The sequence below is a fragment of the Dermacentor variabilis genome, chromosome 2 (assembly GCF_050947875.1).
Source record: "Dermacentor variabilis isolate Ectoservices chromosome 2, ASM5094787v1, whole genome shotgun sequence".
NCBI lineage: Eukaryota > Metazoa > Arthropoda > Arachnida > Ixodida > Ixodidae > Dermacentor > Dermacentor variabilis.
Genome location: NC_134569.1, coordinates 29,449,367 through 29,472,962, shown reverse-complemented (window position 1 = coordinate 29,472,962; position 23,596 = coordinate 29,449,367). Strand labels below are relative to the sequence as shown.

The 23,596-nt window shown below is 49.1% G+C and overlaps 1 protein-coding gene across 2 annotated transcripts in view; it reads right to left on the bottom strand.

The window, feature by feature from the left end:
• tn (tripartite motif containing protein thin) overlaps positions 1-23,596 on the bottom strand; it is a 167,432-nt gene that overhangs the window by 123,453 nt on the left and 20,383 nt on the right. Inside the window, exon 1 of one of the 2 annotated variants that reach the window (XM_075680060.1) lies at positions 16,882-17,038. The exons of the other annotated variant lie outside the window; for it this stretch is intronic. The gene's annotated coding sequence lies outside the window, so the exon portion shown is untranslated. Of the gene's footprint in view, positions 1-16,881; positions 17,039-23,596 lie in introns of those variants that run through there. 2 annotated transcript variants of the gene reach the window in all.

Here is a 23,596-nt window from a genome sequence, read left to right as displayed (position 1 = left end):
CCGTCTTACGTAGAACCCCATATGTTCACGGGCGAGTGCGCATGGATCAAGCAAGCCGTGGAAGCTCATAGCGTGTGTCTGCCAGTAGCAAAAGTGCTTATTGAAGGACCTTTCGGAGCGCTTGAGACGGAGGCGGCAGTGTCATCTATGCTGCCCCCCCAGTACCCGTACCTATTTTCAAACAGGTCCGATCACCTCCTGCGCGAGAAGGGGCTTTTGTTTGGTGAAGCTAGTGTTCAGGCCGTAACCAGATCGAAGGTTCGGGAGCTCGCTGCAAAGGCGGTAGTTGCGGGGCCGACGTTATCAAACAACGAAAAAGGGTCAGAGGCGCAGCAAGCTGATATTCAGAGCACGCCCGAACTGAATAAACTTGAGTCTGTAACGTTAAAGGCGCCAGATACTGGAGAGGAAACGCCCGACACGGGAAAGTTAGAAGAGCTATCTACTGATTTGCTCATCGCGCCTACGTCAGACGGACTTAATAGGTTGCTAAAAGTCAGCCGGTCGGCTTTGATAGCCGAGCAAAAAAAGGATGGCAGCCTGGAAAACGTGCGCTGCAATGTCAAAGAAGGTATCGCCAGGAAAACTGCGCGTTTTGTGGAAAGAGGTGGAGTCCTGTACCGGAAGTATCTAGACCGCCGAGGAGTGGAGTTCGATCAGCTGATCGTGCCTCAATGCTATCGTCAGGATCTGTTGCGCTTGTCACACGGGGGTTCGTGGTCCGGACACCTAGGAGTTAAGAAAACTAAGGACCGTCTCTTGCAAGAGTACTATTGGCCAGGGTGTTTTCGGGACGCAGACCATTTCGTGAGGACATGTGACACTTGTCAGCGGGTGGGCAAACCAGGGGACAAATCAAGGGCGCCGTTGAAATTGGTACCTATCATAACGGAGCCTTTTAGACGGCTCGTTATTGATACAGTGGGACCTCTGCCGGTAACAGCCACGGGGTACAGACACATTTTGACTGTGATCTGCCCAGCGACAAAGTTCCCTGAAGCAGTGCCGCTTAAAGAACTCAGCTCAGTTGAGATAGTTAATGCACTACTGTCCATATTTGCGCGAGTTGGTTTCCCTGCGGAAATCCAATCAGATCAGGGCACAGTGTTTACTAGCGCTTTGACGACAACTTTTCTCGAAAGGTGTGGGGTAAAGCTGTTACACAGCTCAGTGTACCACCCACAGTCGAATTCCGTTGAGAAGCTCCACTCCGTCATGAAGCGCGTGTTGAGAGCGTTGTGTTTTGAACATCGAACTGACTGGGAGCTGTGTCCGCCTGGGGTGATGTTTGCTTTAAGGACCGCGCCGCATGCAGCTACGGGGTTTTCGCCAGCTGAACTGGTGTACGGTCGCTCGCTTCGATCTCCGCTTCGCATGCTTCGAGAATCGTGGGAAGGTAGGGGCGACGACCCAGTCGTGGTGGAGTACGTACTTAAGCTCCTCGAACGCTTAAGAAGGGCACAGGAGTTGTCAGGTGAAGCAATGACAAAGGCCCAGCAGAGGGCCAAGGTTTATTATGATCGGACAGCCAGGGCCCGTCGTTTTGAGGTGGGCGATGAGGTCATGATATTGCGCACATCGCTAAACAACAAACTAGACGTGCAGTGGGAGGGCCCAGCACGAATTGTTCAGAAACTGTCGGACGTTAACTACGTGGTAAGTCTGCCAGGAAAGCGGAAAGCACAGCAAGTTTACCACTGTAATCTGCTCAAACCTTATAGACAAAGGGAAGCAGTGGTGTGCATGATGGTAAACGTTCCTGAAGAGCTTCCGGTCGAGCTTCCGGGACTAGGCTCAGTGACGAACAGGGAAGACACCGGTCAAGTCATTAGTGACCTTATCAGTAAAGCACCGCTGTCGCCCGAGCAGAAAACCGAACTACACCAGCTATTACAAGAGTTTCAAGGTCTGTTCTCTGAGAGGCCTGGTAGGACTTCTGTACTTACTCATGATATAGAACTTACCTCCACAGAGCCAGTACGATCCAAGGCGTATCGGGTGTCACCCCGCCAGAGCGATATTATGGAGGCTGAGGTAAAGAAAATGCTACAGCTCGGTGTTATTGAGGCAGGTGAGAGTGATTATACCTCCCCTTTGATTTTAGTTGAGGTACCGGGCAAGGAACCTCGTCCTTGCGTCGACTACCGCAGGCTTAATTCCATCACTAAGGATCAAATTTATCCGATCCCTAACATCGAGGAGCGCCTTGAGAAAGTTAGTAGCGCTCAGTTTATTTCCACCCTAGATCTTGTCAGGGGTTATTGGCAGGTTCCACTTACAGAAGAGGCTAGTAGGTATGCGGCGTTCATTTCACCAATGGGAACATTCCGTCCTAAAGTGTTGAGTTTTGGTTTGAAGAACGCGCCATACTGTTTTTCAAGCCTCATGGATAAAGTGTTGCGGGGACAGCAAGAATTCGCTTTACCGTATCTAGACGACGTAGCGATATTCTCCGCATCCTGGTCTGAGCATATGGCACACTTGCGGGCAGTGCTAACCCGCCTGCGCGAAGCGGGCTTGACAGTCAAGGCTCCTAAGTGCCAGTTAGCACAGGCCGAGGTTGTCTACCTCGGTCACGTGATTGGTCAGGGTCGTCGCCGCCCCTCTGAAATAAAAGTGGCCGCTGTGCGAGACTTTCCGCAACCGCGCACCAAGACCGATATTCGGTCGTTCTTGGGTGTCGCCGGCTACTATCAGAGGTACATCCCTAGGTACTCTGATATCGCGGCTCCCCTGACGGATGCTCTAAGAAAGACAGAGCCTCAAACAGTCGTCTGGGACGAGACAAAGGAAAGAGCTTTTAGCGCCCTAAAGAGTGCCCTAACAAACCAGCCTGTGCTACGATCGCCAGACTATACAAAAGGGTTCGTTGTTCAGTGCGATGCTAGTGAGCGAGGCATGGGCGTTGTACTGTGCCAACGGGAAAATGGAGAAGTAGAACACCCCGTCCTGTATGCTAGTCGTAAGCTGACCAGTCGTGAGCAGGCGTATAGCGCCACCGAGAAAGAGTGTGCGTGTCTCGTGTGGGCCGTTCAGAAATTGTCATGCTATCTAGCCGGCTCGAGGTTTATCATTGAGACGGATCACTGCCCTCTCCAATGGCTGCAGACCATCTCTCCCAAAAATGGCCGCCTCCTGCGCTGGAGCCTCGCTTTACAACAATATTCCTTTGAGGTGCGTTACAAAAAGGGGAGTCTCAACGATAACGCCGATGGCTTAAGTCGAAGCCCCTAACGTAGGAATCAGCCTCAAAATTGTTGGTTACTGATGTTTTTCTTCCTGAGGCAGGATTTTTTTTAACATATTGCTTTTGTTTAGTGTTTCAAAGTGATGATATGCTTTCTAGTGCAATTTTCCAATTTGTGGACGCGTTCTGAGTGATGCTAGACTACTGTAAGGAACTAGGCAGTGGTATAAAAAGGGGAAAGAGCCTGGCAGGGCTTAGTGAGGGTTGTGCCGTGCTTGCTGACTGAGCGGTTGAGTTTCAGCGTAGTTCTAACGCTTGCCGGGAACGAGAACAAAAATGTGAACTCTCCCGAAGTCACTTTGCAGTGTCCCGTGCGAACCTGAACGAGAGAACGAGGCCTTCTCTGTGCGCTGCGCTCAAGAAACGTCGAGGGACGCCCGACTTCGGTTATGAGCATCATCGAGCGACATCCCTCCGGACAGCGGATGCAGTCCCCTGTCCATCGGGATCTCCTTCCCCCGGCGGGGCGGTCTGTTGCGTTTCGCCTGCGACACGCGGTTTTGCCGGCGCGACTGCGGCAGGGCGGCAGACATTTTGGCCCGTTCGGCGTCGCCGCAACGCTCCCCGCCAGGCGTTTCCAGGCGTTTCCAGGCATGTTCCGATGCCACGTGTCTTCATGTGCGTGTGTGAGTGTATGTGCCATTGTGCCCGAACCAGGCGATGCGACAGCAGGGGTCACCCTCTCCTTCCAGTCATTGTGCCCGAACCAGGCGATGCGACAGCAGGGGTCACCCTCTCCTTCCAGTCATTGTGCCCGAACCAGGCGATGCGACAGCAGGGGTCACCCTCTCCTCCCAGTCTTTGTGCCCGACCGGCGGCGCTACGACAGTGTGCGTCACCATTAGCCCATTGTACAATCACGTGCTCGTCTATTGAGGGGTTCCTTCTTGCCCTCAACTGCGAGAGTATAAAAACAGCTGCCCCCGGACGCCAAAAGGAGGGCTCCGATTTCTTCTGTTGAGTAAAGTGCTCTCCCGTCTCTCTACTTCGGTCAACCTGACCGCCAACTCTTTGCGATGTTAAAATAAACAAGTTGTTTTGTTGTTACCAGTCGACTCATGCTTTGCCGGGACCTTCGGATGCTTCCAGTTGTACCCCAGGCCGCCAGGCCAACGCTACCCTTGGGGCTTGCGACCCAGGTACAACCACGGGCGTCAGCGCCGAGTTCCCAACAACCGATGCCATCGGTGGGATCCAAACAAGACACACACACACACACGGATCCTCCTCTCTTGGAGGACGGATCCAGTCATTCAGCTTTACTACTGAACTCCGTAGCCCAGTAAATTACCCTTCTACAATACATTCCAAAACAGCCAAAGACTGAACTTAGAAACTTTCAAGAACATTTGTTGAGCCCCCAATGGTCGAAATACGGGAGAATAGCTTAAACTCCGTGATGTCACAATAACGTATACCGGCGCAGAGATATCGGCGCGAAATTTTAAAAAGAATGAAACTTTCACCTTCTTACTTTCTTTTAATTGTAAATATGTAGTCCCTAAATGTACCACCCATTAATACCACTTTACAAGCTATCTTATAATACCGATAATACAGAATTACAGCGTAGGACCGCGTTTACTAAGCAGTTAATAGTTTTCACAGGCCAGTGTCACCATCACTTGTAGTCTAATTACTGCGGAATTGCTGCAAGTTGGGCAAGTTCGGAATAAAGTCAGTTCGATCATAGACCCAGGGTCTATTCTGCTGTGTCGTGGCTGTCTTAATACAATGTTTAGAGAAACTGTATTTTCTATCATTACGTTCCGTTAATAGTTATGTGCTGCGTTGTGTCGCACATATGTGCAGACTGTAGGTTATACAAATATAGGTTCGTATGTTTGTTAATAATCAAAATACATAGGCGCACCGGTACAATCTGTGCTCCTAAAGCTTGCGCCTATAAACGCTGATAAGGTTCGTCCTTAGAAATGTGTAGCGTATAGTTTAACGATCGTTGTATTGTGCGGTGCTTGTTCCTCTCTGTCGTTCTTTCATATTTTGTACGGTGCAGTTTATTGCACGCAATCTAAGTTCCTTTCATGGCCCTTACGTGCAATTATTTGACAATACTATAAATATCACTAAATTGTGTAGTAATGCGGCACCCGTTCTTATTTTTTTTCGCACACGTGTTTATAACACAATTCTGGAACCGAATCGACCTAATTGCTTCTTGGCAAGAGAAAAGCCGCTCGTAAAGAAAGAAATGCCCCGCTAAATTGATTGGGTAGCAGATGCCACTATACCGGTGTCATAACTATGTATGGTCCGTAAACGGACTACCTGTGCTGGCCGTGGTGCAGCCCCTCCTTTGGTATAGTGAATACCGGCATCTTTGTCAACTGGCCTTACTACAATCTTAGTTAACTTTGTGGCAAGCAGTTACTAGCTCTCATTCAGTAACTAACGTGACCTTTTCCATCTAAGAATGTGATTCCATGGACGGACTTTCAGTGCACAACGTTTGTTCTCACAGAAACGCAGGCGTGGTTCTCGTTCCCGTTCGGCTGACGGTGAATACTTCGCTGCACTGCACGAAGTCGGCGAGACGAAGTGCGTGTCTGGGCTTTCTTTTCGTCGTTTAGCGTCTATTCTCAAGTGGCGTCGAAACAGTGGCGTTGCGGAAATTCCAGTGGAGTTGGTGAAAAAGTGTGTCTTCTCTTTTTCTTTTTTTCGGAACTTGCGGTATCTTTAGGAAGGATGGGGAATAGCGGAAGCGAGGCAATCACCCGAAGGACGCTCAGTCCGCTGGGACGGGGACTGCGCACGCGGTCCGATCCACCTCGCCAACCGCACGTTGTCGCCACAGGCTTTTTGTACGCTCGCTGGATACTGTTCGAGCTATTTGATGGTAATGATGATAGTGATGATGATCTATTGGCATCCCCTTCGAAACGACGAAACGACAAATAGTCACCTAGCCTGCTTGAGCTAATCAAGTAATCTACAGATATTTATCGGGCTGGCATTTTATTCCTGTCTCCTTAATCTTTTCTCTCTTCCTTAAAGCTGCTTCTAACTTGCGTTGAGCTTCTGAGCCCGATGGCGTGGGACCAGATCCCGGCCGCGGCGGCTGCATTTCGATGGGAGCGAAATGCAAAAGCGTCCGTGTGCCTTGCATTGGGTTCCCTCTAAATAACTCCAGGTGGTCAAAATTATTTCCCACAACGGCGCGCCCCATAATCATACCATGACTTTGGCACCTAAAACCCCACAATTTTCTTTTATCAACTTTCCGTGATTCTATCACTTTTTGCATGACGTAGCGCGGCACCTCTGTGGATCGACGTATGAATCCTGAAACAGTGGGCTCATGCAGAGTTAGCGTGCGCGGCATCGTCCCTGCATGCAAAACAACTCAAGCAGATAGTCGATTCTGCGCGTGTGCAATCTCGCGTACACTATATGTACATATTACTACGCTAATACACTTAGAGCTGTGCTAAACAGGTTAGACTGTAGGCCGTTTTCAGAGGCACAGATTTTTGAATCATGGCACCATGCACGAGTCGCGGGCTTACAAAGCAACATTGGCGTTACTACATTTCGTTACATTCGCTGGCTTCGGCGACCGCTTGTGCGTGATCGACTGCCCCGCGTGTTCGCGTTGTTAAGAAATTCCCTCCTTTCCCGCTGTATCTATTTGCCCCTCCCCCCCCCTTTTTTTTTAAGCAAACCGGACGCGGGTCTGGTTGACCTCCCTGCCTTTCCCCCTCTCCCTCTTCCCAGACTATAGTGCCAGGCCATGAGAAAATAAAGTCGATGGAAGCGCTGTCGGTGCTAGTTTCGCCTCATCCATGCGGCTCCGCTGAATTCGCCATTCCACGCTCGACTGAAAAGACATGGAATCGATATACCACTAAATGATCGATTGAGGACGCGACACTGGCAGCTGACTGACCACGCGGCAAGAAGCGATGTTAATGGTATGGAAAAAAGTGCATTGTGAAACTAAATGGCCCATGGGAATGACATGAAAGCGCCATCTGACTACGGCAACTCAACGCAAACTGACGGACAAAAAAAAACAGACAAGGACGAGTGCTACTAGCTATCAACTGTTTATCCACAAGGCGATACATGTTGTACTGTTCGGTGCACATGTGCCCCGTCGCGATTAGGAAAACAGCTGGGACGCTAGTCGCAATAGCCTACTTCTTTGTAAACGATAGCACTCTACCACATCGTTATAGAGCACAGGTGCCGAACCGGCAGAAAAACAAACCAGTAAAGAAACAGGCGCGCAAAAAAGCAACACTGGCTGTTCTGAAGCCACTTCAAGCCACACGTGTGCGTGCGTGCGTGCGTGCGTGTGTCGAAAGGAGTTCATCGCGAATGTTCCAGAAAGGGCAGGTACGTGGTAAGCAACAGTATTTACATTTTTCTACGACGCGTACGTGCAGAGCAGATCATATATTAATGAAAGGAAGCGCGAACCCATCTACTCATCATATGCGTAAAATTGAGCTATAAGGAACGCGTCTGGTGTCGGCCAACCATGTTTGCATCCCAACAAGAAACAGGGAAAGTGTCAACACAGTCAACTCATTTTCACAGAACTTCTGTTTTTTTTCGTGCTGTTTGTTCAGTTGCTATTATTCTGTTGAATACGGCTTTGCGGTAACTGCGCGGTCGCTGGTTCGATCCCGGCCGCGGTGGCCGAATTTCTACGGGAAAGGAACGCGAAAAACTCTCGTGCGTCATGCTTTGAGTTAATGCACGTTAGAGAACCACAGTTGGTCGGAACTGATTCGGAGCTTCCCCACAACGGCGTAACTCATAATCTAACCGTGGTTCCGGCGAGTAAAAGCGAAGAATTCAAATTTTAGTCTGATGCCCTTCTCTCCCATTAGGGTTAAAACTGTGCAATACATCATCAATGGTACACGAAATGAAAAAATAAGCACCACATTTCATTTTCCCGCAGAACGTTCTTCGATCATTTCTGCCATCGGTCTTCAGTCGTCGACGAAAAACAGAAAAAAAAACGCAACACTACAAATGCTTGGGTATTTATTTTTACGATAATCTAACCTGGCATAATAATTTAGACTACGTTGCAAACATGGTGTACGGTGCGCTAAATTACACTAGGCTTGATTTCAGACAGCCACCACCGCACGTGAAAGAGGTTTAGACAGACTTGTACGTAACGAAATACATGTAATAAATTCTAATCAATCACGTTTTTCTTTAGTACGGGGGCGGGGGAGGGAATTTTGTAATCTATAACAAATACTTTGTTGTCTCGGTAACGCTTATTGCAGTTCAATTGCTCTTTTTTTTTTCAGTAACCAAATACAAGTAACCAGCTACATGTTCGGCGAGACAAGCTATATCAGACGACTCAGCTTCGAGCACTTAAATTTGGCTGGAACTGTAATGTGCACAAAGGAATGGAAACTTGCACATGGGTTGCCCTCTTCGCACAATCAGCGCACTGCAGCTACGTCTCGTTCGACTGAACATGACAGACGCATATTTGCATACGTCTCTTGGAAGTCCGAACTCTAAGCGTTTCTGTTATTATAAATGCTTCTCTCTCCTGGAAGCGCTTTTAGGCAGACTTCATTGGTGGCAAGAGGTGCTGCTCAATTTTTTTAACTAATGCCGTTTATTACTTTTTTGATAATAGACAGAAGTATTTGGCCGTTAAACGCGTATACGTTTGTAACCGTTTGATATGTATATACGTGACTCATATACACATCTTTCGTTGATTGTAACACGCGAACAGTATATTTAGGAATGAATACTGCGCAGCTTTCTATTAAATTACATTAAAGATCTCGCCATCTTTTCAAGGAATGTGAACGCTTGCTGGCGTCCGTTACAATGAGTTTAAATGGCCAACCAGCGAAGGTCGCAAAAAGGAGGTCCAACAGACGTTGGCCGACCAACTGAAACGGCGCTTCTATGACTCGATAGCGATGGCCATTTCAGACGTTGGTGCCAGGGAATTACCCGTTGGGGAAATAGGGGAGTTACCTATAAAGAATTTTTCTTTTTCAGTTTTCACTGGCCCTATCGGTAGCACCTTCCTCTAGCACCAGCAATAATGAAGCGCTAAGCTTCGTAGAGGACCAATGGACCCGAGCATCGCGGAGTTTTGACTAAGCGCTGTTTCGTGAGCTAGGCGTTCGTACTTTACACTTCTCTACAGCGCGCACGTCAAGCGAGTTTTCAGTGCCATTGCCAGATATATTCGCAAGAAAACGAGGGAGGATTACTAAGGAAAATTTTGAAAAGCGATTCTTAGTGAAGTTACATAACGTGTGAAGGGCTGCAGAGGATGGCCTGAATGAGCTAGGCCAACTCGTTCTATAGTCACTATATAATAGTGCAATGTTAATAAATATAGGGAGGAAAGTAACGCTAATGCAACCAACTATGTTTAGTAGTTCATTGCTCATTTACTTTAGTGGTGCAGTAATTGGTAAGTGTAATGAATTACATTTTTGAACGAAGTATTTGTAATTGTAATCGGTTACTTCTGTAACGTGTACACGTCGGGTTTTATACATTAGGGTGCCCAAGCGGTGCGGGCACGAAAACTATCGGGCGCACAAAAGAACCCAAAGCGCGAGCACAAAAGAGTGCGAAGGGCCTACAATGGAGTTTGTGCCCCCCAACGCCCAGCCGTGGCTTGGGTAGCCTATTCTAAAGCTGCCTGTAATTTAACGTAACATCCGGCCAATCTAAGGCCAATCAACCGGCGGGCTTCTGCTTTGTCACGCCCACCGTAACCTGTTCAGAACCGCGCCGCCAATTTCGTCAAGCGGCCACAACCGGTGTAGGAACGTGTACGAAATAAAGCTCAATCTATACACGGCCAAACCTTAGAGAAACGTCGCGTGCGCACGAAATTTGAACTTTTATTTCAGATATACTTCGCTAAAGCGGGAATCGATAAAAACGCTTTTCCGTAGCTATTACCACCGCCGCATTCCGCATCTGCTCGTCGAGGTGATGTTATCGAAGTCCGCGAGTACTTCTATCGCGCCGATCTGTTTACAAGTGCTTATTTCTTTGCATCTTTTTTTTTCTTTTTTACATACAATAACAATGTGGAATAAGCTTATGCAAGCCGTCACGGACTCCCATTGTATGGCTACAAATTTTCTAGAGTTCTCGGTTTCGGGTGCTTTGTAGTTTTCCTATAGAGCATACGCAGATGTACTTATATATGTGTGATTCTCGTATGTATTATTTATTTTCCTTTCGTATTAGTGTTTGTGCGTTCATACGAATTCTTGTACAGGCGTCATAGCTGTTTATAATATACTTCGAGGCGAAAATCGTGGTTCCCTTTTTCTTTGCAATTGTTACCTGCAATAATGCTGGTCTGGCGCTGTAGGTTTTCTGCAGTAAATAAATAAATAAATAAGTGAACAAATAAACAAACAAAAAGCGCGCTTAAGCTTTCCACTTAAATGCAGCATGGTATCAGTAAAATATGCGATGCTCATGTGTGTACCTAACGCACATCTGCGTTCTGTTGCCCGTACAGAAGAGGAGTAGCTGCTCTATTCGAAAAGAAAGTATATTTCTGCTGACACCTTAAGGAAAGCAGTCAATGGGAACGAGAGTTTAGTCATTTTGAAGAAAAACCACGCTGACACAGTTATTGGCTACGTTTGTAATTAAAGCCTAAAAAGTTCACCGTTCTGGTACTTTAAGAGAAAAAAAAAAGGAGACCAACGAGCAGGTAAACGCTGCAGTACGTGCTCGCGTTTATCTCTACGGAAATGGAGGAATCGTACACTACGGTAGTTAAGGTTAGCCGATGACTGCCAGTCCATTCAGGAGGACTGGAGTTTATGACTAAGTGCGTACTGGTACTCCCGGTTGCGCGGCGATACGTCTTGAATGCAAGTGATAAAGCGTTATAAGATTCGCGACGCAAACAAATACGAGAACGCCTGAATATATCCCACGCGCAGAGGCATTTGCACGAGCCGTAAACAAAGATAAAGAAAGAAAGACATTCCCAGCCTAACAGACGGGTGCTTCAATCAATGGCAGGCGCTTTACGGGGCCATGGACACGAAGCGAACCCGGCCGTCGGTGGCGCGCTGCTTGGATGGTGCAAGCGCTTCTCACCTTGGCGGCGGCTTGAAATAGGCGCGTTCACGCAGACAGGGTTCTTCAAGGCTTTCTCCCCTTTCCCTTTTTTTTTTCTTTTTATTGTGCGTGTGTGTGTGTTCACCTAACGACCCGTGACGCGAGATAGTCTCGATATGTTGTGCGGCGCGTGGACGATTGAACTGAGGCAGCTCTCGGTCGGTCTTCCGTCCGTCCGTCCCTTCCCATTCCATCCAACCATCACTGCACCACGTTCTTTCTTCACAGTCACTTTCGCAAGCAGTGATAATAACGTTTTCCTTGGGTAAAATATACCCTATGCTGCAATGCCGTGTACGTGCGTGGGAGCCGTCAACCACGACGGTGATCGAACGCAGCAGGTGCATTGTATGTCTTTGATGTATCTGCAGTGGAATGAGTATACGTCTGTAAAGATCCCTCCCACCAACACTTTTCTTTCTTTAGGAATTGAAATTATATATATATATATATATATATATATATATATATATATATATATATATATATATATATATATATATATATATATATATATATATATCTTGCGCAGGTTTTGTTTAGGAACCATATAGTTGCACAGTACCGCGACACCTCAGAACAGACCCCTCTGTTTTGTAGGCTGCGTTTGAAAGGACTAGCGGAAATTAATGTATACATATTTTTTTACACTTTGCTTTAGAGCACAACAGTATACTTTTGTAAACAATGATTTCGAGAAAATCGTGCAACAAACAAATTGTTCGTGCGTGCTCAAATTTAACGCGCGGGTTTACGAATTGCTTGAAACGCTCTGCCAACTGGATTTTGCTGAATTTTTATACCTGTTTTCGTTGCGGTGTTACGTAGTCGCAAACGCGCGAGCTTGAAATGTTTCAGCTTAGCGATTCTCATAATTCACGAAAAAAAAAAGGGAGTGGTGGGGGGGGGGGAGCAGAGCCTGCACTCTCGGTGGGAGTATAGTTAGTGGCCTGTGACTACCCTCGGCGATATCCGAGAAGTTGCCGGAGTAGCACCCCTCGATCCGGTGCTTTGGAGTTCGCGCATAATGTGTCTAACTACGCTATCCTATCTTTGGTGCCACGATTTCATCTGCAACTAAAGAACACAGATGTTTCGACGTTTCTAGAACGGCAATATTAATATCAGGGATTGACTCAATGTCTGCCTTCGGTGACCCGGCCCGTAATCATTAAGAGAATGCCCGGATCCAAATTCTTGTTGCCAAGACAAACTCGTTGCTTTTAATTTCGAATATGAAGTGCTGGGTGCCTTGGAACGACATGCTTGACGCCTTCTTCGCAGCTCTGCAGGTACCCCAATTCGCGGAATGCCACTTCTGGCCAACTTCCCCTGTGTGCCCTCCACCTCAAACTTTTTTCTTATTTCTGTTGGAGTGGCACTATAGGGGGCCTTCGAAGCTCAGCTGCTCGTTTGAAAGCTATTTATAACTCTTCAAAACAGTTGCACCCCTTCCGTTTCTTTCACCTTTCTTTCAAAAATGCGGCGAAGGGAGTCGTTTATAAATAAGAGCCTCAGGAACGAACCAGAGCGTGCCCGCAAATGACACCTCGTGACGTCACTACAGATGGACGGTTCCGCTGTTTATCCGAACAATACCGCAAAGGCACGCGTAATATGCGCACCGTCGACTTGGAACCCGAGTTCTGCGAAAAACGTTCACACATTTCCCTGCGCGCAGGCTAAACTTTAAAAAGTGAAAAAGCGCGGGAAAGAGCCGTGTCCGTGCAAAACCACAGAAGCACGCCTGTGGGCTTTTGTGCTGTATAATCCACCTCAGCTTGTGAGAGACTAGCTGTGGTTTGATTTTGTGAATAGAGGTCAATTTTCGCGGGGGAAATTTTGACCATGCCCGGTGCCTCCGCGATAGCCCTCTACCCGGTCCCGGATGCCATGCCCACTAGAAGATGCCACCACGTGTCTCAAGAAATTCAAGCCCGATTATTATTCTTTATTTTTGCTCTTCCTAACTTGAATGGAAAGATATGTGTCTACGCCAATATCTGGAAACAGACACTCCCGCAACAGAAAAAGAAAAAGCATAGTATAATTACTTAATTTTGCAGCTGAGTCATTCCAGTGTGTTAAACTCCTGATTCGATATGTGCCGCCGGAGCGCCGCAATCTGAGCCATGCGCCGCGATGGTGCCAAAATAAGCGGTCGGTGAGAGGTGCTTTATTAAGAGGTTCATTATAGTGCCCTGCGTGCGATGCAAACGTTGCTATATTAAATCAGAAAAGCGTGAAAATTTGCCGCGATCAATCGAGAAGTGTGTCGCGCACACACTCTTGAGCGCGCGTGAACTGCACTATTTTCACGAGGTGTTGCAAAGTTTAATTCCCTTCCGTCATTCACTTACGCAACGCGGCGCGGCGAACTGCCGGCAGGTGGCGCCACGGCTACAACAAATATTCGCAACACGGGGAAGAACGTGTGCTCACGCTGCAGAAAAAAGTTCCGAGACTACTCGGGGCACTGTAATGGCACGTCAGATATTCATTCAGCCACAACCGTAGGGAACGCCTACTTTCTGGAGGCGCTCAGGTTAAAAAATGTTGGGAGCATTAAGTGGTCAGCAGTTGAGATAAGCAAAGGACGTTTAGAGTATAGGGGGTATGCACATGACGTCATCCGCTAGGAGCGCTAGCGGCATCCGCGGAGGCCGCCATAACTGCGGTCGCAAGTTCGCGCTGCCTACGCGAGCAGGCCTGCGTCGCCAAGTGGCCCACCGATACGCACGAACCATCAAATTACCTTTTCAATGTGCTTTTCTGACTTGGCTATCGAGTAGTACGTGTTAGGTCAACGATGGGCCTAAGCACGTACGTGCGTGAGTTGAGTGAACCAGAAAAATCGCGTTATGAAAACGAAATGGGATCGTGCGACTATGTCGACCAGCTCGAACTCAAAGATCATCAGCTTCGACGCGATGTCGGACTACTGCCTCGCGTGGACGTCGCAGACATCAAGAATTACACTGCGAATGCAACGAGCTCCGCGAGCAATCGAAAGCCTACAAGTCGATGGAAGGCCACAATGATCTGGCGAGCGGCTGGGTGCAGCAGCCGCGCGTCAAAGTGCTCGCGTAACATGATCGCCTTCATTCCGGAATTTACTCCGCGTTTTCCACTTGCGTCGTCAAAGGATAGCGTTAAACTTGCTTCAATGAAAAAAAAAAAGACCCCCCCCCCCCCCCCCTGAGAACTAAACACTGATTTTACACAGCCTTCGTAATTTTTATGTTACGTCAATTATTCTGTTCTTGCAAAAACAGTCTCTTTTTTTTTTTGCCCTCCCAGGTTTGCCAATCACAATAATTCGATGAAAAGCCACTCGTACCATGGCTTCTCGCAAAATAAAACGGCGAGGTGCTGGCGGCACACTGCGCCTGCAAGCTAGGCCTGGCAGAGGCGTGCTCGCACATAGCTGTTGTGCTCTTTTACATTAATGTTGCAGTTAAAAAGAGAAATAACCACGTGACGAGAGGAACCCAATCTGGACAACATATTCCTATCACCGAGTTTCTTTCTTGTGTGACTGCTGCATCCGAACATAGCACAGTTCACCGCGACACCGAAGCTCAGTTGACGCACGGCCACGCCGGAGCGTAGTGTGTCCGGATACGTAAACATTGTATGTAGACCTGTTCGTAGACGTAGAACAGCACTGCGCACGAGACACTGAAACGTCCTACTTATATATCAGCGACTGGATAAGAAAACAAGGCGAACGGCGGGCCAAAAGATAGGGATCAGATGTTCGCGCGAGTAAGACCGCTGCCATTTCTTTCGATGCTCCCCGACCATCAACATGGCGCGGCTGCCCCAGCGACACTGTCGCCGCCCCGCGGGTCGAGCTCTGTGCATGCCTCCTATTTGTGAAGAATGAAAGCGTTACAGGCATATGTAACGTCACAGCATACAGCACAAATAGGCAAAGTGCTATACTGCAATAGATATGCCCGCTTCAAAGGGGGTTTTATTGGATATCGTCAGCATCACTGGAATCCCAATTTGAAGATTATGTCTAAGAAAACTTGGCGCCTTTATCAGTGTAATAGCTGGACTGCTCTAATCATACCACAAATTTTCGCAAAACAAGAATGCTGCGGATAATAGAGGAGTTTCTACGGTAGGTAAGCAGAGAAACAAAAAAGAAAATGAGAGCCAAGACAAAAATAGCGATTTGCGCTGGCTTGCGATCTTGTTTGCGACGTTCACCTTTGCTTCACACAACTCGCTCATGGTGGCAAAGTCACCAAAAGAGCCACAAAAATAGGTGTCACCCACTTCGACGAGGCCTTCCCCCGACTTTCTCGCTTTCATGCATCTCAGTCGTCTTAATTTATTATCTTCTATAATTATTTTCCCGAAAAGGGTCCTCAGTGATACTCTAGCGTCCGCGCTCACTCGCTTGGAAGAGACTTCTCTCTGGAAAAATTACAAGTGCTCGCGCATACATTGCGGGAAACGAAAACGCCTGCATGAGCAGCTTTAAGAACGCTGGTCCTCGTTTCGATGTCTTTCATTGCCACGTCTACGGGAGAGTTTGATTCAGATGATGTAATTTCATTAAGGATTGAAACACTCCAACAAAAAGAAAGACATTGATCGCATTTTACACTCCGTATATCGCGAAACACACGCGAAGATTTGAGTCGGCGTTTTAATAAACGGTCAGAGAAAGAGGGTTAACCGAGTGGCGCGATTTTTGTTAATCATAGCATAAGAAGCCAGTAAACAGACACCAAGGACATTATAGGGGAAATTACTTGTACTTATTAATTGAATTAAAGAAATGATAAGAAAATAATCGCAATGAAAGTGGATGAAAAACAACTTGCCTCAGGTGGGGAACGATCCCACGTCTTCGCATTACGCGTGCGATGCTCTAACCAAGTGAGCTACCGCGGCGCCGTTTTCCCATTCACTTTTCTTGGGTATTTATGTTTAGCTACTAGAACTAACCTCTGGAGTGTTAGCCAGCGCCAGCACTCGCATACTGTGGTGGCGCTGGCTAACAACACTCAGAATGGCGGCGGAAATCGATGTGTAAATCATAAAGACGGAGTGCAAATTGTTCCCGAGCTGTAGCACTTGGCTGTTGCTGTGCCTTCACTATGTGAGCAGTGTCTATATTATCCATCTCATAACATACAGGCACTGCGCAACAGAAGCAAACTGCGCAGCAGAAGTCCTGGCTTAACATTATCAAAACTGGTGTGAAAAATAAGGTAGCCCTTCAAGAGACGTGAACGAGTCACAAGAGACTATTTATTTACTTGCACGTAAATGCTAACTTAAAAAACAAGCATCAGAACACGTGACACTTCAAGCGCTTTCAGAAGATAGAAATGTGGATTGAAATACAGACGATGTTACAGACGCCAAGTCGCATAAAAACGTGCAAGACCATTTGCAGTGAAAAGCTTGAATCGAACGACCGGATGTGTGCAACGCGGTTCAACGCACCAAAGGCGTTGAGCAAATGAAGGTGGACTCACACAATGCGTTGCATGGTCAGAGGCGCAGTACTTCTCGGCGCTGAATCGGCGACCATTCGGGCCAACGATGAACGGTAAACGAGACAATAGGCGACGGCGAACAATGGATGCGCCAAAGTCCAGCAGTCCGTGCACGTCTTGCGGCCACACGTGCCACAGCAACGCCTCGTGGCCCGACAGAAGGGGCTTCATTCGCGCAAGGAAGGAACACGTGCGACGCCACGCGGCGAGAGGCGAGCACGACCGTACGCTCGCAAGAAGCGCAGACGCGAGCTGCGTCTCTGGACAAAAGCGTGCCTTAACATCGCCCAGGACGCGTTGATTGCGTCTTTGCGAGCGTGTCAGCCGTCATTCACGTATCGCCGCAGGACGCTATGGCCTGCTGCTGGTTTCGCAGTAGCACAGCGGCCAGTGCTGATGACCATTTGTTGAATAACGTGCCGGTCGGACGAGCCCATAGCAAGAGGAGACGGCCACACCCCTCGTGATAAGCTTTCGGATACGTTCCTGCACGATGCAGGGTTGCAAGCTTTTAGTAGATTTTCTTTTATCCCGCGCATGCCCTACGGCTACGGTGTAATCCTACCGAAATGGATATTTTCTTTTTAATCCAGCGAAGCTTGTTTTTCTTCCAGCAGTTGCAATAAGAATTTCACTTGCCTGTAATAAAATCACATACTTTAAGACGTACGCCCGTATATGAATGACCCGTTTGAAACCATACCCGCATATAGCGCTTTCGAGCACTTGTTAAGGAATTATTGCAGCGGCAGTAATTGATCCACACACTTTTTACTTCACCGCAACATTGGCCATCCTCCCTCTCATCTTTCGCTAAAGTTTATCTCGGTTGCGTTCATAGTTCTCCCAGGGTAGCGGAATAAATTCTGCGTTGTTCATAAAACCCACTTATGATGCTCCGGATCGCTTGTATTCGTAAATGACTGCAAATGCCGTAATCAGCACACACATACTTTGAACGTCGCCTACATATTACCCATAACCTGTCCTTAGTTTTGAACAATATGAACAGTTGCCTTATTTAGTTCAGCGAGGAAACATCTTATAAAGCATAAAAAAATGTGAGCCAGCATTACAGACTTAACGTCACGAAGACTGATAAAACAGCAGAGCTGTTTGCGCTCCTTTCGCTCACCTAAGCTTAAACTTAGCTGGAACTCAGCTCGAACTTGGCTTAAAATTTTTATAAGACACACACACACAAAGCTTAGTAAAATGCATATCTTTATCACATTGAACTACAGTCTGTCACGAACCGCACAACTCCAAACTCAACGTTCAGAAAGTCTTGCCTGAATCGTCCGTCCGCACCAGAAGTCGCCATCCTCTCTCCTCGATTGAAGTTCTCCATGACGCGCAAGCCGGGATCGGACGCTCTTCGTAGCCGAGCCACTTGACGTCGTTCATCCCGATGTGTGGCGTCGTATCTATGGGCGGCCTACCGCCGGGTGGATACCGTTTGCCGCCGCTACGCCCGACGACGCAGACGCCAAAGCTGGGAAAAGCCTCGTTTCCACCATCAGTCGAAATCCAGATGGTGCTCGAGCTTGGCGCCTGCTGAGGTCACTACTAGCTGCCCGAAGTGCACAACGCCAGTGCTTGACCTTGGCTTTCTTCATGGGCGACAGTGAGCGCACCCTGGTCGAGGGCCTGGCAGACCGGTTTGCCGAGAAACCCCCGGTCCCGCGGATCCTGCTCTCGCTGGCTGCCCTAAGACGCTGCCTTCCGCCCTGCCATGATCCAGAGTGGGCGGCAGCACAGATATCTGCCCTGTGCAGCGAGCCTCTCTGCATGCACGAGCTCGAGTCGGCACTGGCTCTCACACGACGACGGAATGCTCCAGGAGCCGACGGAATAACCTGCCAGCCGCAATGGGAACGACTGCTGGAGCACTTCAACGCCACCTGGAGCACTGGGGACTTGCCCGGGAGCTGGCTAATGTCTGTGGTGGTGCCTTTGCTGAAGCCACGGAAGCCTGCGACATCGCTTTCCTCCTACAGGTCAGTCTCCCTTACCTTTGCAGCATGCAAGGTGATGGAAAAGGATGGAAGATGATTGTATGGATAGATGCCCGGCGGGAGTACTTTGCAGAGCAGCAATCTAGCTTCAGACACAAGCGCTCATCGGCGGACTGCATCGCAGATGTGGTGGGCACCCTAGAGAATGCCAAGGGCAGTGGGGACGTCGCCATGCTGCTGCTCCTGGATGTCCAGAGTGCCTTTGACCGGCTGTCGCACGAGGTGATCGAGGCTGCACTGGACTGCTTAGGCGTCACAGAATGACTTCGGGGTTTCATCTCTGCCTTCCTGGTGGGCCGTAGCTTCCGGTTGCGTGTTGGGAAGGTGCTCATGCAGCGATCCCAGAGACATTCTTCCCGGCGTCCCTCAAGGATAAATGCTGAGCCCCTTCCTCTTCAACCTGGCTCTGGCAGGACTCGCGGCAGCACTGCCGGCTGACACACGCTGCCCAATCTGCTGCGCTATATATGCAGGTGACGTGGCGCTATGGGTTCGAGGACTCAGGAGAAACATCGCTGCCATACGGGGATCACTGCAGAGGGCTCTGGAAGCGGTCATCACCTTCCTCGGTGGCATTGGCCTGTATGTGTCTCCGACAAATACAGATGCACTACTTGTACACGCGCTGGCCTCTGCACGCCACCACGTGAAGCAGCTGCGGATTGCAAACGCCACCGTCCCATGGAAGCGCGAGGTCACCTATTTGAGCCTAACCATTGATCACCGGCTCTCCTGGACCCCTGCTGCATGAGTGTCCCCACTAATGTCCACAGAGTCCAGGGGGCAGTGAGCAAGCTGCAGCAACGTGGCCGGGGCTGCACCGCCAAGTGGGCGCTGCGGATGAATTAGCTGCGGCCACATCCATCCTCTTGTGTGCCTTGCCGCTGGTTCTTCTGTCTGCAGCCAGGAAACAGCACCTCGAGAGACTGTACAGGAGTGCAGTAAGGAGCATCCCCGGTATCCCCAAGCACTCCCCAGTCGCCATCAAAGCGTTCGAGAGAGGAGTCGTCTCCGACCAGGCGTTATGCATCCTACGCGGCGCTGATCCGAGCACCCTCAAGCACCACACCGTGATCTGGTTTCCCGCCCACCTGGGTCGGATCCCGGGCGCCCCGCCCAACCTAAACGTGGCAGCTCATGACGCTGTGCGCGCGCTTACCGACAGCGCCGTCACCCCCGGGCAACCGTGTCTCGATGAGTTGGAGGCGAACAGGGACGCTCCAGTAACGTACAACGAAATCACTAAACACTTTTACTTGGGACAACGTCTCTTTCCGCCCCCACACCCCAAACTAAACAGGCCGCAGTCGCTAACGCTACGCTTGTTACAAACACATACCTATCCCAACCCCACCACGTTACACATCATCTACCCGGACGTCTACCCCGACGATGCGTGCCCCTCGTGCGGGGTCACGGCGACACTCGCACACGTGCTCTGGGAGAGCGAAAACGCTCCGCCCGACTCTACCTCCGACAAGTGGGAGAAGACCCTACGAAGCCCGCTCCTACAAGACCAGCAATGGGCCGTCCAGCAGGCTCGCGCAGCGTGCCCTTGGGCACATTGACCGTCTGCACCGTGTTCCAGATGGCAGGGCTATGCTCTTCCGACTGCGGAGCGAACCGCTATCTCGAATTAGGAGCCTCTGTCAGCTCTACGGGGAGCTGATTGCAGAGCTACAAGTGCCAGCGGTCACATCTCCGCCACACGAGCAACCTACAGAGGTGCACCTATCCCTGAATGGAGCATCAAAGCGCCGGACACCGGCAGCAGCACTGCAGCAGGCAGCTGCTGGAAAACTCCTGAAAGAGCTGGACGGCAGGCTGCTCGTGTTCACGGATGGCTTCGTGCCCTCCAGCGGCTTTGCAGCGGTGCCTGTACCATCCCTTTTGAGGGATGGAATAGGCAGTGCCAACTGCCTTTTCGTGCGAGCTCCACAGCAGCTGAGTTAGCGGGATACCACCTTGCTGCAGATCTCCTGGCTGAGGACCTCCCGAGGAAACCAGTGGCAGTGCTAAGTGACTCGCGACCAGCTCTCCAGGCACTCGCCGATCACCATCGACACAGAGTCACTGAGACCCTCCTGAGAGCGAAACTCTTTGCCCTTTCTGCTGTTGGGGTAGTCGTCTCCTTCCACTGGCTGCCTTCTCACGTGGGGATCATCGGGAACGAGGAGATAGGTGCCCTTGCCAAGGCCGCCCACCACCCAACCGCTCCACTCACCAGAGCAGTCGAAGCATCGGACTTCTCCAGACAGCGACTGAAGCACCTGCTCACTGCCAGCCATCCGGACACCAAGGTAGCCCAAAAGCTGCTCCCTGAGAATAGCTTCTCGCGACAGGACCGTTCCCCGCTCTTGCATATGCGCACGGGCTCCGTGTGGACGGCGGCCAGACTACGTGCCAAGGGACGCATCGCCTCGCCGGGTTGCAGAAGGTGCAGCGACGCCGTGATCCTCTAGCACCTGCTCTGCACCTGTCCTGCTTTAGCCCAGGAGCGCGCCCAAGTCTCTGCCACCTACCGACGGTACGGACTCCCGGCTGTCTCTGCCACACACCTGCTCTTCTCGGCCCGTTACCACCTTCCAGCATTGGTAATCCTGCTTCAATATGCGGATACAAACGGGCTCCTAGATCGCCACTAGACATCGGCCTCCCATGGGCATATGCCTCCCTCACCGGCCATCTCCGTCCCTGGATGATGGTGTCCTATGCTGACTGACACGTATACTCTTCCTTTCCCCCTCTATCCCCTCATCTTTCATCCCCTGTCCCCACCTACAGTACTCTGCGCCGTGCTCCCATATGAGCTGCAGAATAAGCGTCCTTTCTTCTCACCCAAACCACCAAGAAGAAGCCGGGATCAGACGCTCTTCGTAGCCGAGCCGCTTGACGTCGTTCATCCCGATGTGTGACGTCGTATCGCCGTTTTGCTTCTGATTGTATGGCCCGCAACTCGGCATCGTCACCCATCTTTCGGCGCTTAGCTTCGGTAACATTAGCCTTATATTCAGGATTTTCCCGCTTACGCCTCATACACTCACGAGCGGCTTCCCTCCACTTTTGCATTCGCTCGACTTCTTCTTCAGAAGAAAATATCTTCGTCGGTCTGCCCATCTCGACCCCTTCAGATTTAACATGCTCTGTTTTCTTCCCATATAAAAAACTGCCTGTTAGTATGGGACACCACAACCCTAAGGAACATAAAAACAATTCACCTATTGCAGAAAAGAGTCCTTCGGTATATGGCAACCGTCCCGCGCAATAGTTCTACTTGTGCATTGTTTACCCTCTATTACATGATCAGTGTGAAACGCATGTTCTATTTCCGTCTAATTTATGCCTATTTCTTCCGGAAGGAACAATTCAGAGTGTTTATTAAAGATTAATTTAACATAAGCATGCATTACATTGATTCACGCACCCGCAGCGCCGACAAGCACCGTATTCCTTGTTCCCGCACGAGCTATGTTTTTCAGTTTCTTAGATTCACACTGCCGTCACTACTTAATAAATATGAAGAGATAGACGCCAACTTTTCTACGTTTACAAAAAAAAGAAATAAATGCGTGAATTTTTTCTAACTCTTGTCTTTTGACTCTTGTCAGAAGGTGACCTCTGACCTCTGGTCACCTCTGACTTTTGACTCTTGTCTTTTATAACATACTGTCTGAGTATGATCAAGAATGTTTAATTACTCTCTGTATCGCGTTTATTGTTTTCGTCATTTTATGATATGTGTTCACGTGAACATTGAATATTTCAGCTACAATGTATACAACCGTCCTGGAGTGTACTTATATATTGACCTCATTTGGGGTTCTATTGTTCCACTGTTGTATTTGCACAACCTCTTTTTAATTTTGTAACTGCATTTTTATTCTATTATTGTAAATTTGTTTTTGAAAGTATGGATTTTAATTGAAAGAAAAAACCAGTCACAACACACAAAGGACGAAAGGAGAGGTTCACACCACAACGACTGGACTATCAACTGAGCTTTATTAGAAACGGCGTAGTCCCAACAAGGCCAGCAGAGCATGCGCAACCACAGCATCACTAATCACTGAGCATGAAAAGACAAGTTATCGCATCTATCGTGACCGGCCCAGAAATGCAAATTCTTTTTCAAGTAAGCGCACCGAGGTTGTACTAATGCAATCGTCACCTAATCAGCTAATGTAGTACGCTTCCAGGATTTCTCGCTCTTCTCTGCCCTTGCCCCTATCAAGAATCATTACATTGCTGAACAAAGGGTAACAGCCACATTCATTGCAATGGCGAGGCAAGTTTGCACCGTTATCTGACCCCAGGGTGGAGTGGTGCTCACGCAGGCGGTCATTAATACGCGGCCTTGCTTGGACTACGCCGTTTCTAATAAAACTCAGTTGATAGTCCAGTCGTTGTAGTGTGAACCTCTCCTCTTGTCCTTTGTGTTTTGTGACAGATTTTTCCTTTCAACTATGTACCAACTGGCCCGGATTTCAGCCCTTCTGCAATAGATTTTAATACCGCTGTCAAGTACGTGGGCCTTTCGGCATTTTCAAATGGTGTTATTGCCACTTTTCGCATAAGGGACCCCCAACTGTGGTTGGAATTAAAGATTTGATTGGTTGATTGATTGATTGATTGATTGATTGATTGATTGACAGTAGAACAGATACTGACGCCGCTGG